Here is a 14,151-nt window from a genome sequence, read left to right as displayed (position 1 = left end):
TGAAATTGTTCATAAAGTATTCAGCAAAAAGATTTGCAGCGTCCTCCGGAGTATCGACAGTCTTTCAGCAAGAAAAAGAGAGGACGGAATATTCGAAACTGATTTCTTCGAGTTGACAAAGTTCCAAAATGATTTTGGGTTAGATTAGGGGTTTCTTCAAAATTTAAAACATAATTTCTGTGCAAGAATTTATCCAGACACGCGAATTTCTTATCATACTCTCTATACAAGTCGAAAAAAGTTGGATTTTGGATTATTTTAAAATTACGGAATAATTTGTTTTTCAAATTCCGGAGTTACATCAAGGCGCTATTATGCCAGGGCACCTTGTATTTCTTTTTGGAAGCCAAGAGTATAACATTTCTACAAGTTTGCAGAACAGTAGACTTAAATATCTCAAACCTTTTAGTGGTAACAAGACTGTAAAACAAATTTAAAAAAATAAATGTAAGGCGCGATAACCTCCGAAGAGATCTACGGCCGAGCTTCTCTTCCAATTTGCGTCGTGCTCCTCTTGATTTTCCCTACAAATTGGCCGGACGGGACCTACATGTTTTATGCCGACTCCGAACAGCATCTGCAAGGCAGATGAGTTTTCACTGAGGGCTTTTCATAGCAGAAATACACTCGGAGCGCTTGCCAAACACTGCCGAGGGGCGCCCCGCTTAGAAACATTTTCTTCTAATAGAAAAACCTTATTTCTAAAATTTTGATGTTGCTTTGCCCGGGGTGCGAACGTAGGGCATACGGTGTGTTAGGCTGAGCACGCTACCATCACACCACGGTGGTCGCCAGAAAAAGATTGTTCGAATTCGAAAAATCGCATCTCTTAAAATTAAAAAAAAAATTAGAGCTGGTAGTACTAGCTTCGGTATATTTATAAAATTCCAGATCAAGAACTAATGGAACATGATGCAAATCGGATTTTTTAATAGGAGAAATACATTCAAAAAGTGAAAAATTTAGATTATTAGATAAAAATATCAAATCCAAAGTACGGCCTAGTCTATTTGAAAAACGATTAATTTGTTTAATATCAATACTTAAAAAACTATCTATTAAATATATTTCACTGGAGCCAATGACCTCACATGCTATTAAGGCCGAGTTTGATAGAGTCTGTGACCATTTAACATTACACAGATTAAAATCGCCCAGCACGCAGAGATGATCACCACCAACTTTGTTCAATGCCAGTGACGTAATGTTATCGACATGCGCAGTGTATAAGTCGTGGCTACTATTGGGCGGTATATATGAAGCACAAACAAAAACAGGGTCTGATGAGCCTCGAATGCATACACATAGCTGGTCAAGTAGCGCACTATTATTTTCCAGTATGATTTAAGAAGCATGATGTTTGGAATGTACCGCAATGAGAACTCCACCACCTCGTGCACAATCAAGGTTTGAATTTCTATCTTTGCGAAAAGCATTGTATAAAATATGATCAAAATATTCCTCGCTGAAAAAGTTTTCATTTAGCCACGTCTCAATGAAGACGAAAACATCATATTCTTCATGGGAGCTAAATAGCCGCACCAGCTGGGATTTTGTTCTAACATATATAATCTTAGGTGATTATATCCTCCATCTAACCCAACCGATTGCAGCCGGACTTCGGTTGGAGATTGTCGTTTTTTGGCTTGAATTGAAACGGGCGCACAACAATATTTGCAGGCCATAGTTCAGGCCGCAACAGCATCGAATATGAGTTGGCATTAACGCCTAACTTGAAATTAAGGTGTCTCCAAGAGCTCGGATCAACACCTTCCTTGCTAAGACTACTGCAAATAATGGAGTTTTCTTCTATACCAGTTTGTCTAGCAATATATTTTTTTACCTGGTCAGATGTTGCTGAAGTCGAAAAGGGAGATATATGGAGCAATTTTCTTCTGACCACAGCGCGTAACTCATTACTGGATCTCGACTCAATAACTAAGGGCTTAATTAATTTCCGAGCTTTTGCATTTTTTGGTGGTCTAGCGTTGATATTTGCCCTGGAATCAGCATTGTTACCTGAGTTTTGCAACAGATTTGAATTTAAATCACTTTGGGAAGATTTTGCTGTGCTAGAACCAGAAGACTTATTTTTGCTTTTATTAGACCTCTTTTTTACGCATAGTGTTCCAATCACTTTGGTTATCAGCAGCTGCAGATGGTTCATCTAAATTAGTAGCACTCATATGCGTTGGAAACACTGGCGCCGCAGTCGGACTACCAGTAGCGGGAGCAGCAACATGAGGGGACGGCAGCATTGTTTTTTGACCAGCAGAAGCAGAAGAAGAGGTATAAGGAGAGGAAGTAGTAGTAACTACACTAGTTGACAAAGCAGCAACAAAGGCGTATGACAAATTTGTTGTTGGAACAGAAGCTGTCTCAGCTGCAGAATAAAAAGGGTTTACTGCGCTGAGTACGCCATTACCAACAGACACAATTATTTCCTTTCCACTCTCTTTCTCATTGGCCAAAGGGCCACTAACAATACGACGCACTTCACTGAATTCAGATATCAAGTGCGACACAATCGATTTATTTTTAGCAAGCATAGAGCGCAATTCAATGATTTCCATTTGACGAGTCTCAGCTTTATTGCGAAGGCATTTTTTATCTTCTCTCACAGCATTAACCACATACAGAATATTAGAATTAAGAGCTTTAACTTTAGCGAGCTCATCGATCAACAAAGCAAGAGATTGATTGTCAATGTTTTGGTTGCATTGGCGCTCATTACTTGTTGTATTATTTTTAAGCGGGGGTTGAAGTGAACAACGGCGCACTGCTTTACACTCATCGCACAGAAGTGGGGTATTTGAACTCAACAGGTACTCTAGGTCAGACTGTTGCATACCAACATAATGTAGGTGGAAAACTCATTAAAATTAGAGCACTGCACTTTGGCCTGAGCACGTTCCACTTTCGTCCCACAAAGGCAAGTCATATTTAATTAAATAAATAGACAAATCATGCACAAATGAATAGATATAATTACTAATTGTTTGTTGTTTTCTATACACACTGTGATCACAACGAACTATTCACATTAGAAGAGTCAATATCTCAAATAGTTCATTATGCACCATGCATAAAAACATTGCAAAATTACTATTTATTAAGCATAATTAGGGCGCGATTAAAAAACACGCCCTCTCCGAACGACGACTGAGTAATTAATTGGTACTGTTATACAACCCTCACCGGCGCACAGTGGAACGAAATTGAAAATTTGGGACTTATGTCTTTGAATGTACATTTTCGTATTCTGTGATCTTTTTCCATAATTTATTGTTATTTAAAACTTTTTCGTAAAACCTAATTTAAAAAAGTTATGACACTTTTAGTAACCGGGTTTCATATCGACATACCCTAACGAGCATATGTGTACATCTAGGTATTTTTTCCAATCTCCAGCAATTTTGGTTTCACTAAAATAATTTTTACTATTCAGACTGGTTTATTGATAGACGTGGTAAAGCAAGGGCACGGTACAACGAATGATGGAAATACCGCTAGGCGATTTTTCGTTGACATTAAAACTACCGGTACATACTACATATGAAACGCAACATTTACTTAAAATAATAAAAATTGTTTTTTTTTAGTTTATTTTTTTTTTTGGTCATATATCTATATGTATATTTGGAGGTTTCTTTAATTCCTCTTTGTAATGAGACTTAAAATCGATCCCCATCAAATTTTTTGTGTTACTAACTAATATTTTTTTCATTTGCATAAGTCCACTGAAAGCCAAATCCAGTGCACTGTGCGGCGGAAAGGTGTTCCATCCAAATTTTGGTGCAGTTGGGAAGGCCCGTGCAGAGTTGCGAAGAGGATCAGTGATGTGATCTACCGCATAGAAACAATTGGGAAACCACGAAATAGAAGAGTGGTTCATTTGGAGAGGCTAGCAGCGGTTAGATCGAGGGATTTTTCTGATCGGGACGATCAGACTTAGATGGAGGGCAGTGTGACGAATATTAGTAAAACTAAGTGATACTCACTTTTTTTTTTAAGTGATACTCACATCACTAATCTGATACTAAGTAAATAAAGCCACAACAACAATAAAGCAAGCTGCCGCACTTGTATGTATGTAAAAAAATTAATCATCGTGTACACACATACATACAAGCAGCAGAGAGATACTCACAAACGCATGTCATCATCAGCTGCTACTTCGCTCACATATACACACGCATATGGTTACACACTACAAATACACGGCGTATGGCTGGTGACCAAGTAGAGGAGTCTCGAAAAAGAAACGCCCAGACATTTGGGCAGAGAGTATTAAAGCAGCAGAAGCTAAGTAGTCAGTATTCAGTTTGATTTAAGCACGCCATTGGTTGCGAAGTATAAGTGTTATTGTACTTTCAAAGTAGTCTAATAAAGACCATTTTGCATTATTGAATATTGTAGTCATTTATTCAACAATTTAGCGATACGAACGTTAGTAGAAGGTGTAAAATAAGCGGAGTTTCACCAAAATCGTTACAATACGTACTAACACACATGCACTCAAGATACATTTCATTGAACACAGGTAGGTACTAGTGCGTTTACTTAAGATCATACGCTTGGTCCACCGAAGTGCAGAAAAATTTCAAAAAGAAGGGTGGGTACTAACCCTCTCTTACAATTATCCATAATTAGCCGCAACGAGAGACCATGCTGCTACTGAATTTCCAGCTTAAGTTCCATTCAGTTTTATTTGCAACTTTCGAGCTGCATTATTTGCTACTTTCATACAATCCCATTTATATTCATCTTTGTATTACTCATCTTTATTATACTGCTTTTATTTGTTCTGCTGTGTTTACCACCCATTTTAACATCGCAATTTAGGGGTGTGTTCAACCTTTCCCTTGAGTTTCCGCAGAAGAGTCTTTGAATTACTTGTGTATATTCCAGACACATAGTGAGGTAGTTTAATCCAAGACTAGTGGTTACGCGGCATAGGCTGTCACCCGTCTAAATCCCCCATTTACAAACACGAATTTATTTATAACCTATATATCGCATTATATTATCTTGTATATATTGAATTATATATTATATTGAGCTAAATCTTATTATATCCATGAATTGTAAATAACTATAAAGTATATAATCATCCCAGCTTATTTAATCATCCATATCCTTCATTTGTAACGAAATAGGGCGGGTGGCAACCTCTGTCGCGTAAACCCATCACAATGAATTCGCCGCACGTTACAATGGGGCGATCTGGTATCCCCACCAGCTGTTCGGTGGCCATCATATATTTTATTTTCGCTTTCTATTATTGACACAATTTTGCTCTTGAGAAAATCATCATCGCGCATTTTTTCTTATTACAATTAACTACTCAAGTTTGGAGTGCAAATTTCCTACAATCTGTTTAGATCAAGTATTTCGTGTTATAGAAGTTTGTAATTCACCGAATTGTGAATTGATTAAAATTCCAAATCATTATATCATAACATTTACTCGTGTTCAATTATAGAAGAAGTGTTTTCCCCTAATCGGTTGCGCTTTCCAATATTATTGTGCTTGCGCGCTACGATTCACCTGTCCAATTAAAATTACTTCTGCGGCTATTCCAACCAACCGGGATAACAGCTAAGAGCGATTCGTATAATTTCCGCAATCAACAAGCCCGTCATAAGTCTAGGACAGATGCGAGGTTTTCATAGAAAATTCCACTTCAACTTGCAAATTCGTTGACTATAATATTAGTTTGCTTACTTCGTGAAAGGCCGCAACGCTCAACCTGCACATCTGCAGCAACTCCTGTGAACACTTCGCCCAGAAGCAGCTACAACTCCTGTGGACACTTTGCCCAGAAGCAGCAAGAACCATAATCGGCTATCCAGCCCCATCACTATAAAATCGGTGAGTACCATCTTCTAAATGAACTAATGGTCCTTCGTCGCCATTGACGAACCCATCCCGTTGTATAACCTTATACATATATTAAGTATAACCCTCCCAAGTAAATTTTGGTGGCTCCCGACCATATAAAATTTTCCCGCCAAAAATACATTTTCCCGCCATAAAATATATATGTATATTCCCACCACCATATACACACGTACATAAAAGCGGTGCATTACAAACCGGCAGATCCCACGCATACTTTCTCAAAGTTAGCTCATTGCCCTTTCATACTTGTGTCCTTTGCGGTATGATATAAATACATATACCCACGTTTATAGTGTTGCGATACCCAGCAGTTAACTCTACCACATTTACATTGATCGAAATACCCAGCAGAAAATTCTGCAGCTCAGCCCAACTGGGCACAGACTACCCCCAATTCAGTTTAACTGGTCCTAGCCTACTACACTCTCGACCAACAGGAAAATTTCTCCCTTTGTTTTTCCCGTATAAATAAACACTCGGCAATCTCCAAAATAACCAAAATAGCTAAAGTTAAATTAAGCAAGTCCATTTTCAGATTGGCTACCGTGGTCGAAAATAAATTTATATCCGAAACGGATCTCTTTTCGGATTACTGCGCTCGGTTCAGCACAACCGACATCCAAGATAACACCGAGTCATCCCTAAAAATAAAAGATAAAAATATCGATGTGTTCTGGGAAAGGGTACCGAGCGCATATGACGCCGTCGTAGAGTCAGATGATAACGACCTTCCCGAAGACTTTAAGGCCTCAGCTTTCAATAAATACCGCGCCTGCCTTATAGCGTATGAGGACACAAAGGAAATAATAGGCGATCAGCTCCAGCTAAGGATACTAAGCAATACCGTCCCCGCTACAACCACCACTCCCCAAGACGGTGTTACGTGGCTGACTGTTTGGATGGCGAGGAGCGGCGGCAAGCAGGTATGCTTGCGGGCCCAGGCTAGCTCGCCGTCTTGGGAAGAGCATTTCACCACCGTCCTCACCCACAGCCACATGAACAAAAAGAGGGTTCATACCTGCATGTGTATAGAAAGGAGAGAAAAAGATGGAAACACACGTGAAGGGGAAAGTTAAGAGGGGGAAAAAGATGAAGACCTGTCCTGTCAGGTGGAGTCTACCCTCCCTCTGCAGTGCAACTTGCACCGCACCGTGGACACTGTGCTGACTCCTATTTACTTACAGTACTCCCAAACCTGACATAAGTCTGCCCGTCCGTCAATAAGTCATTTTTCCCTATTACTCACCTTCACCTAACCTTGCCACGGGCAAGCGCAGCACCAACACCAAACCTAAAACTTTAGCCCTGCATTATGAAAAGATCTAAAATTCTCATCCATATATTACTCATTTATTAAAATATATTAAATTTTGATGAGCTCGAGGCAGTTTAAAAAATTGAAACACAGTTTAAATTTTAATATTTCAATTTTATTTGGTCGATATTTCGATCTCATTCTGAGATCATCCTCAGGAACTGTGGACAAAAACAACAATTAGTTAACATGTAAACAATTTTCAAACCCTAAACATAATACCACTTACACAATTGAATATGTTTTACCGACTAACAAGATGTACGAAAAAAGAAAGCGTAGAAGTCAAATAAATATGAAAATATAAACAATTTAAAACACCGTAAGTATAAACAAAAATCTACAAAAATCGACCAAATAAAATTGAAATATAAAAATTTACCCTGTGTTTCAATTTTTTAAACTGCCTCGAGCTCATCAAAATTTAATAAATTATAATATTTGAAGGCAAATAAAAATATTTTTAAAATGTTCAAACGGAGAGCACACCGAGAGAAAAACAGTACAACCAGAGTGTACAAAAACATCAAGCAAAACTATGACGCCCAGACCAACAAATACATAAAACACTACCAACATATTACGAAACAAGTCACAAGACTAACAACATCAACTAAATTTTTGGAAAGGTGCAGAAGAGATGGCTTAACTCCTAATTTTATTGATAATGCAACAAAGAATATAATGTACGTAATTACTAATAATACCCGCAACAACAAAATACCCAAACAACTTTCCAAAGTGGTGGCCACATTGATAAATAATGTGAAAAGCAAACTCATCAACCTTCTAATCAACATCAAGCATGAACTTTTAAGACACAACAAAAAAGAGGTAAATATATTGAGAGCACTGATAACTCTATTCTTGAAGCAACACATTCCACTAAATTTTTTCAAAGTGAGGAATTTTTAGCGACCAAACAAACGGCGCAGATTAAAACCAATCAAATTAAGAAATACGAAAATCTCAAAAGTAGACAAAGAGAAAATTTAAATATTAGGGTGGTCCCAGAATGGTTTCATAATATTTCATCTATAGATTTTCCCACGGACATTCGTTGGCTCTTATCTCTGGGTCCGAAATATGCCCTTCCAATTCAAGATAAAGAGTTTCCTTTATTCCAACTTATAGCAGACGGGGAGAATGTTATACGCACTATTGAAGACAAAGAAAAACAAGAAATAGGAAGAAGTAATTTCACTAAACTTATACACGAGCATCTTAATAGGAATAAAATTTCTGCTAGGGATAAATTTATAAACAAAACGGTACTCGCCACAAAAACATTTCTGAAAAAGAATAAAGATATACTGATTCTAAATGCAGATAAGGGTAATGTAACGGTAGCGTTGGAAAAAGCCGAATATGATAGAAAGATGCAAACGATTGTTAATAACATTTCAGAGTGTTAAAACGAGACCCTACTAGTAAATTACAAGAGAAGAACAATGCGTTAGTTCAAAAAATGCTTGATAACGGTGTTATCAATGAAATAGAAAAACAGCGACTTCTAAGCAAAACTGCCAACCCACCTAGAATTTACGGTTTGCCTAAAATTCACAAAGAAGGGGCGTCACTTCGACCTATTTGTTCCTCCATTCGCTCACCGTCGTATGAATTATGCAAATATGTTGTTAACATATTGGAAAATATAACTAAATCGTCTAAATTTAATGTTAAAGATGCGATTGAAAAAATTGCAAAAAATAAATAATACCTATATCTATGATGATTATATTCGAGTGTCTTTTGATGTAGTGTCCTTATTCCCTAACATTCCAGTAGAATTGGCATTAAAGATAATATCCTCAAAATGGAATGAATTAAAAGACCATACAAAGTTAACGCAAGAGCTGTTTTAAACATAGTTAAATTTTGCATAATGGAAAATCGTTACTTTAAATATAATGAAAAAATATATGAGCAACGGTCAGGAATGCCTATGGGATCACCAGCATCACCTGTCGTAGCGGATATGGTCATGGAGGAACTACTATCCAAATTCATGATGGAAACTGCCAACAAACCGCGCTTATTAACGAAGTACGTTGACGACTTGTTCGCGATTTTTAGGACACAAGATGTCAACAAGATTCTCAACGATCTTAACAACTTCAATAAATCAATTCAATTTACAATAGAAACGGAAAAAGATGGAGAGATACCCTACTTAGACACTCTTATTATCAGAAAGAATAACAAATTTTTGATTGACTGGTATAAAAAGCCCACGGCATCTGGAAGACTTATTAACTTTAATTCAAAACATGACAAAAAAACAATTATAAACACCGCAAGCAATTTCATTAGAAGAGTTCTCTCGATGAGCGACACGATTTTTCACGAAAAGAATATTGACGAAATAAAAGTAACATTGACAAAGAATGACTTCCCTATGACAACCATAAATCAATTACTTCGAACATACTTTACCGAAAATAAGGAGAGAACCAACATAGCCAAAGTAGAGGGAAAAATATTCAAATCAGTAGTTCATATTCCAGGAATAACGGAAAGAATAAAATTTTCAAAGCTCTATGACAGAGATAAATATCATATCGCGTCAACTTATAAACACACGCTAAGAAAACTCTACAGCAATACAAAGGATAGAATTCCCAAACAAGAGAAGTCTGATGTTGTTTACAGGCTCCGTGTAATGGTGACGGGTCCCACTTATGCGAAAAGGTATATGTGGGGACAAGAAAAATGAAACTCAAGACAAGGATTTCCGCTCACAGGTCAAATGTGAAATTAAGAAGCAATTTTTCGGACAATAAGACGGCATTGTCATCACATTGCAAAGATACCGGGCATTATCCCGATTTCGATAATGTATCCATTTTACACGAGGAGAAAAATTACGGCAAAAGATATACTTTAGAAATGCTGCACATAACGAACACCCCTAATGACACGAAAATGAATTATAATCATCCTCACGGTTAAATGGGGGATAAAGTAAGCTAATGAAAGCCGAAGCAAAATGAAGTGAATTCAAAGCAAAAAGGGAATAAAGATTTAATGTAAAAAAAAAAATGGAAAAAAAAGTAATGGAAAATATTATTTCACCAAAAAAAGAAGGGGCAAACTCCCCGCTGTCCCCTTTTACAGCTTTCTACGAAAAAAATTCACCTAATTCAAAGTATACAACGGTGTTAACTTCAAATAATTAAAAATAAAACTTATAAATGGAATAACAATAAAAATTTTAAATCCGCTTCTTCCGCAAATGTTGTTGTAGCCTTCCGTTGATGCTGTCCTTCTTCCAGATTTGAATGTTGTTAAGCTTTGTAGTTGTTGTTCTATGCGCGATTTATGTTACCAGACCTTCCTTTGCTTATGGACAGGTACAATTGTTGTTGCGAGCGATACCAAATAAATATGTTGAGCATATGTATATGTTGTGTGGTGTTGCTCAGAGGTTTAGATATAAGTTGAATGGTGCTTGTTGTTCTTTCCGTGTGTTGCTCGAAATATACGCGAGTGCGTTGCCAGACAAGACGAGGTTGTGGTTGTTGTAAACGTTGCGTGCCGTCGGTATGAAAGTGTTGTGGCGATTATTGTTGGCGTTGCGCCGCCAATACCAAAATTCGTGGTTGTTATTGTTGGAGCAGTATGTCGTTAGCAAAAAAGGATGCTGTAGTGGTTATTGTGGCCGTATGTCGCCAATATAAAAGCAGCGTAATAGTTGTTGTTGCGATGTGCGACACCAAATTAAAAATATAGTCTATTGCATGTGGATGCGTGCTCTGCCCAGTGCGTTCTTTCCAAAAGGGAGTGTCCTGTTAATATAAGGAAAGAAAAACATTATTCGTGGAGAAATCCTAGTGTAAGAAGCCTGGTGATGCTAAAACTATTTTTTTTTTGTTGTATGCATGATTAATATACACGGAGGCGTGCATATATGCATGCATATTTGCTTTTGGCTTGCTTGGAAAATTGGCTATGTGGAAGCCAGCTTCCCAGTGGGCATGCCAAGTTGGTGGGAGATAAAAAAATTCAATGGCAGAGAAAACCATTGTTCTTACCAGGAACTTCTGCTGCTGTCCTGAGTCGGGAACTGCTTGGTGGTGGGCAGGATATCCCTAGCCTTTACTCCTTTCTGCGTCGTTATTTTTTTCACATTTCGCGAAAAACTTTTCGGCGCGCACAACTTTAAGTTTCGCTTTTATTCGCGCACAATAAACCTTTTTTTTTGTTTCGCTTTAAGCCGGGCACTTCAAACTTTCTTAAATATTTTTCGGGGCACAAATTTTAAATATTCACTCACTCACACTGGGCACTGATAAAGTAATACTTTCTCCGTTGCCTAACGTTGCGCCCTTTTATAGCTACCGCCGTGGCAGAGAACGTTACTTAGAACGGAAAATTTTTACCTATACGTTCAAAGCTATCTTTCGGCTTTCCCGTATTTTCATTTATGCATCCACACACTCATGCATTCATACACTTACCGCTCCACAAAACGAACACCTACACAGATACATTTGGTTCGTGCCTCGACCGCTCACGCTGATGCATTCACACGCTCATATCCTTGCACAAATACACATGCTCATACACACCAGAACAGAACAAACACATATGTAGGTACATGGCATTCGTCGATTCTGCTAGGTTGTTAGCAACATGGTGAAATTTTACTTATGATGCCAAGCGCAACATCTTATTTCCGTTGCAACATTGTGTTCACTCTAGGTACAATGTTGTCCATGTTAATGTTATTATGTTAATATATGTTAATGGCAACATTGCGGCTAAGGCACGGACCTGGACACAGAACACATAAACACATAGTCACATATACACGCTGCCACTAATTCCAGCCAGCATGAAGACAGGCTGTCGTTACAACGGTTCCGGTATGCACCTCAAAGTACCCGCCTGTGACACCGAAGTCTTTTAGGGGAGATATGATCAATGGCCGTCCTTCCGTGACATGTTCACGGCGGTCTATATCAACCACCCCAAACTCTCGAGCGCCCAAAAACTGTACCACCTCAGGTACAAGACCCAAGGAAAAGCGGGCCAAATAGTAAAGCAATTCCCACTTAGTTATGACAACTTTGCACTGGCTTGGGAAGCTCTGAAATCCCGATAAAATGGTCCTGGTCGATAATCAGATAAAAGTCCTAATGAATCTCAGGGCCATTCAAACAGAAAACAGCGAAGATATACAGAGACTGCAATCCTCCGTAAGCAACTGCCTCCAGATCTTAGCAACCCAACAAGTTTTGACAGTGAGTTGGGACCCCATATTAATATATCTGGTAATTTCAAAACTCCCAGAAAATACAGTTGCGCTTTGGGAGCAATCTTTAAGCTCCAGAAGAGACTTACCAAACTGGTCCCAAATTGATCAATTTCTGACTACTCGCTACGAGATAGTGGAAAGGCTGGATCAATGGCGACCAGCCAAACCCCGATATTATCCACCCTCCACCAACTTCTCAAGGCCTCCCCCAAGTCAGAACAATCCCCAGTTCAGGCAGGCTCAGACCCAAAACCAAAGCCGCAACCCCCCGCACAACCCCGCAGAACAGCAACTACGCGCAAAATCGAACAAATGCTCATGTGGCCGAGCATCAAAAATCTACGCCTGCAGAATGTGCAAGCAGTCTTCCCACACGCTACAAAGCTGCTTGCGTTACAAAAAGCTGGCAATCACTGAGCGGAAAAAATTCGTGAGAGATAACAACCTGTGCGAAAGTTGTCTATCCCAAACCCACCTCTTAAAAGACTGCACAATCACAAGAATGTGTCTCTACTGCCAAGGTCGCCACAACTCCACCCTCCACGACACCGGAGTATCTCATCAAAACAATGGCCCTCGAAGAACGGCATCCCAAGTAGCAACTAGTCAGGATGCTACCAACCCAGATCCCAACGAAGAACTTCCCACCACCTCAAACGCTGCCCGCATCCAATCGTTTCATGCAGAAAATTATAGCCAAATCATCCTCCCTACAGCGATAGTGTCGATAGAACACCGAGGAGACTGCTTCAGGTTCAGAGCCTTAGTGGATCAAGGGTAAGAACGTAGCTTCATCTCTTCAAAAGCTCAAATCAAGCTAGGCCTCCCATATATCCACTCCCTATTGAAATATCGGGCATGGGAGGCGGAGTAGTACACACCTCCAACAAGTTGTGCTCGCTGACCCTAGTCTCAAATGACACCAAGGTAAAAATAAAGGCCCAGGCAATAGTGCTACCTCGGCTCACTAGGCAACTCCCAAAACTCAGGCTAAATAACGATCAAATGCGTAAATGGTCCCATCTCAAGCTAGCAGACCAGAATACTCAGAACCCCTCCCAAACTGATCTGGTATTAGGTAGTGATCTTATCCCACAAATAATGCTAAATTGCATCGAAAGATCTCCCCAACACTGCTAGCCCAAAACACAATATTTGGCTGCATAATAAGTGGCCAAACCCCCGAAAAGATGGGATCACACTCCTCTCAAGCGTGGGAAGTGACGAATGTCCAGCTGAATGAACAGCTAAGGCAATTCTGGGAAATCGAAGAAATATCCAGAGTGCGAGTGGAATCCCCAGAAGATAAAATGTGCGAAGACTTTTATCAAAGCACAACCACTCGCATGGATGACGGTCGATATATGGTTCGGCTCCCCTTTAAACCAACATTCCCGAACGATATCGACCTAGGCCAATCCCGTACTGCAGCCCTACGACAGTTCCACGGTATGGAACGTGCCCTCTCAAAAAAGGGCGATCTCAAGCAGCAATACGACCAGGTAGAATGCAGTCCCACTGAAGTAGAATCTCGAGGTAAATACTGCTCATTCTATCTCCCTCACCATGCAGGCGTAAGGCCAGAAAAGAAGACAACAAAAGTCAGAGTTGTATTCAGCGCATCTAAAAGGTCGGGTTCCGGTCACTCCCTCAACGATGTTTTATGTACCGG

Source organism: Eurosta solidaginis, chromosome 2 (genome assembly GCF_040869045.1).
Source record: "Eurosta solidaginis isolate ZX-2024a chromosome 2, ASM4086904v1, whole genome shotgun sequence".
Classification (NCBI taxonomy): Eukaryota; Metazoa; Arthropoda; class Insecta; order Diptera; family Tephritidae; genus Eurosta; species Eurosta solidaginis.
This window is presented reverse-complemented; position numbering follows the sequence as displayed.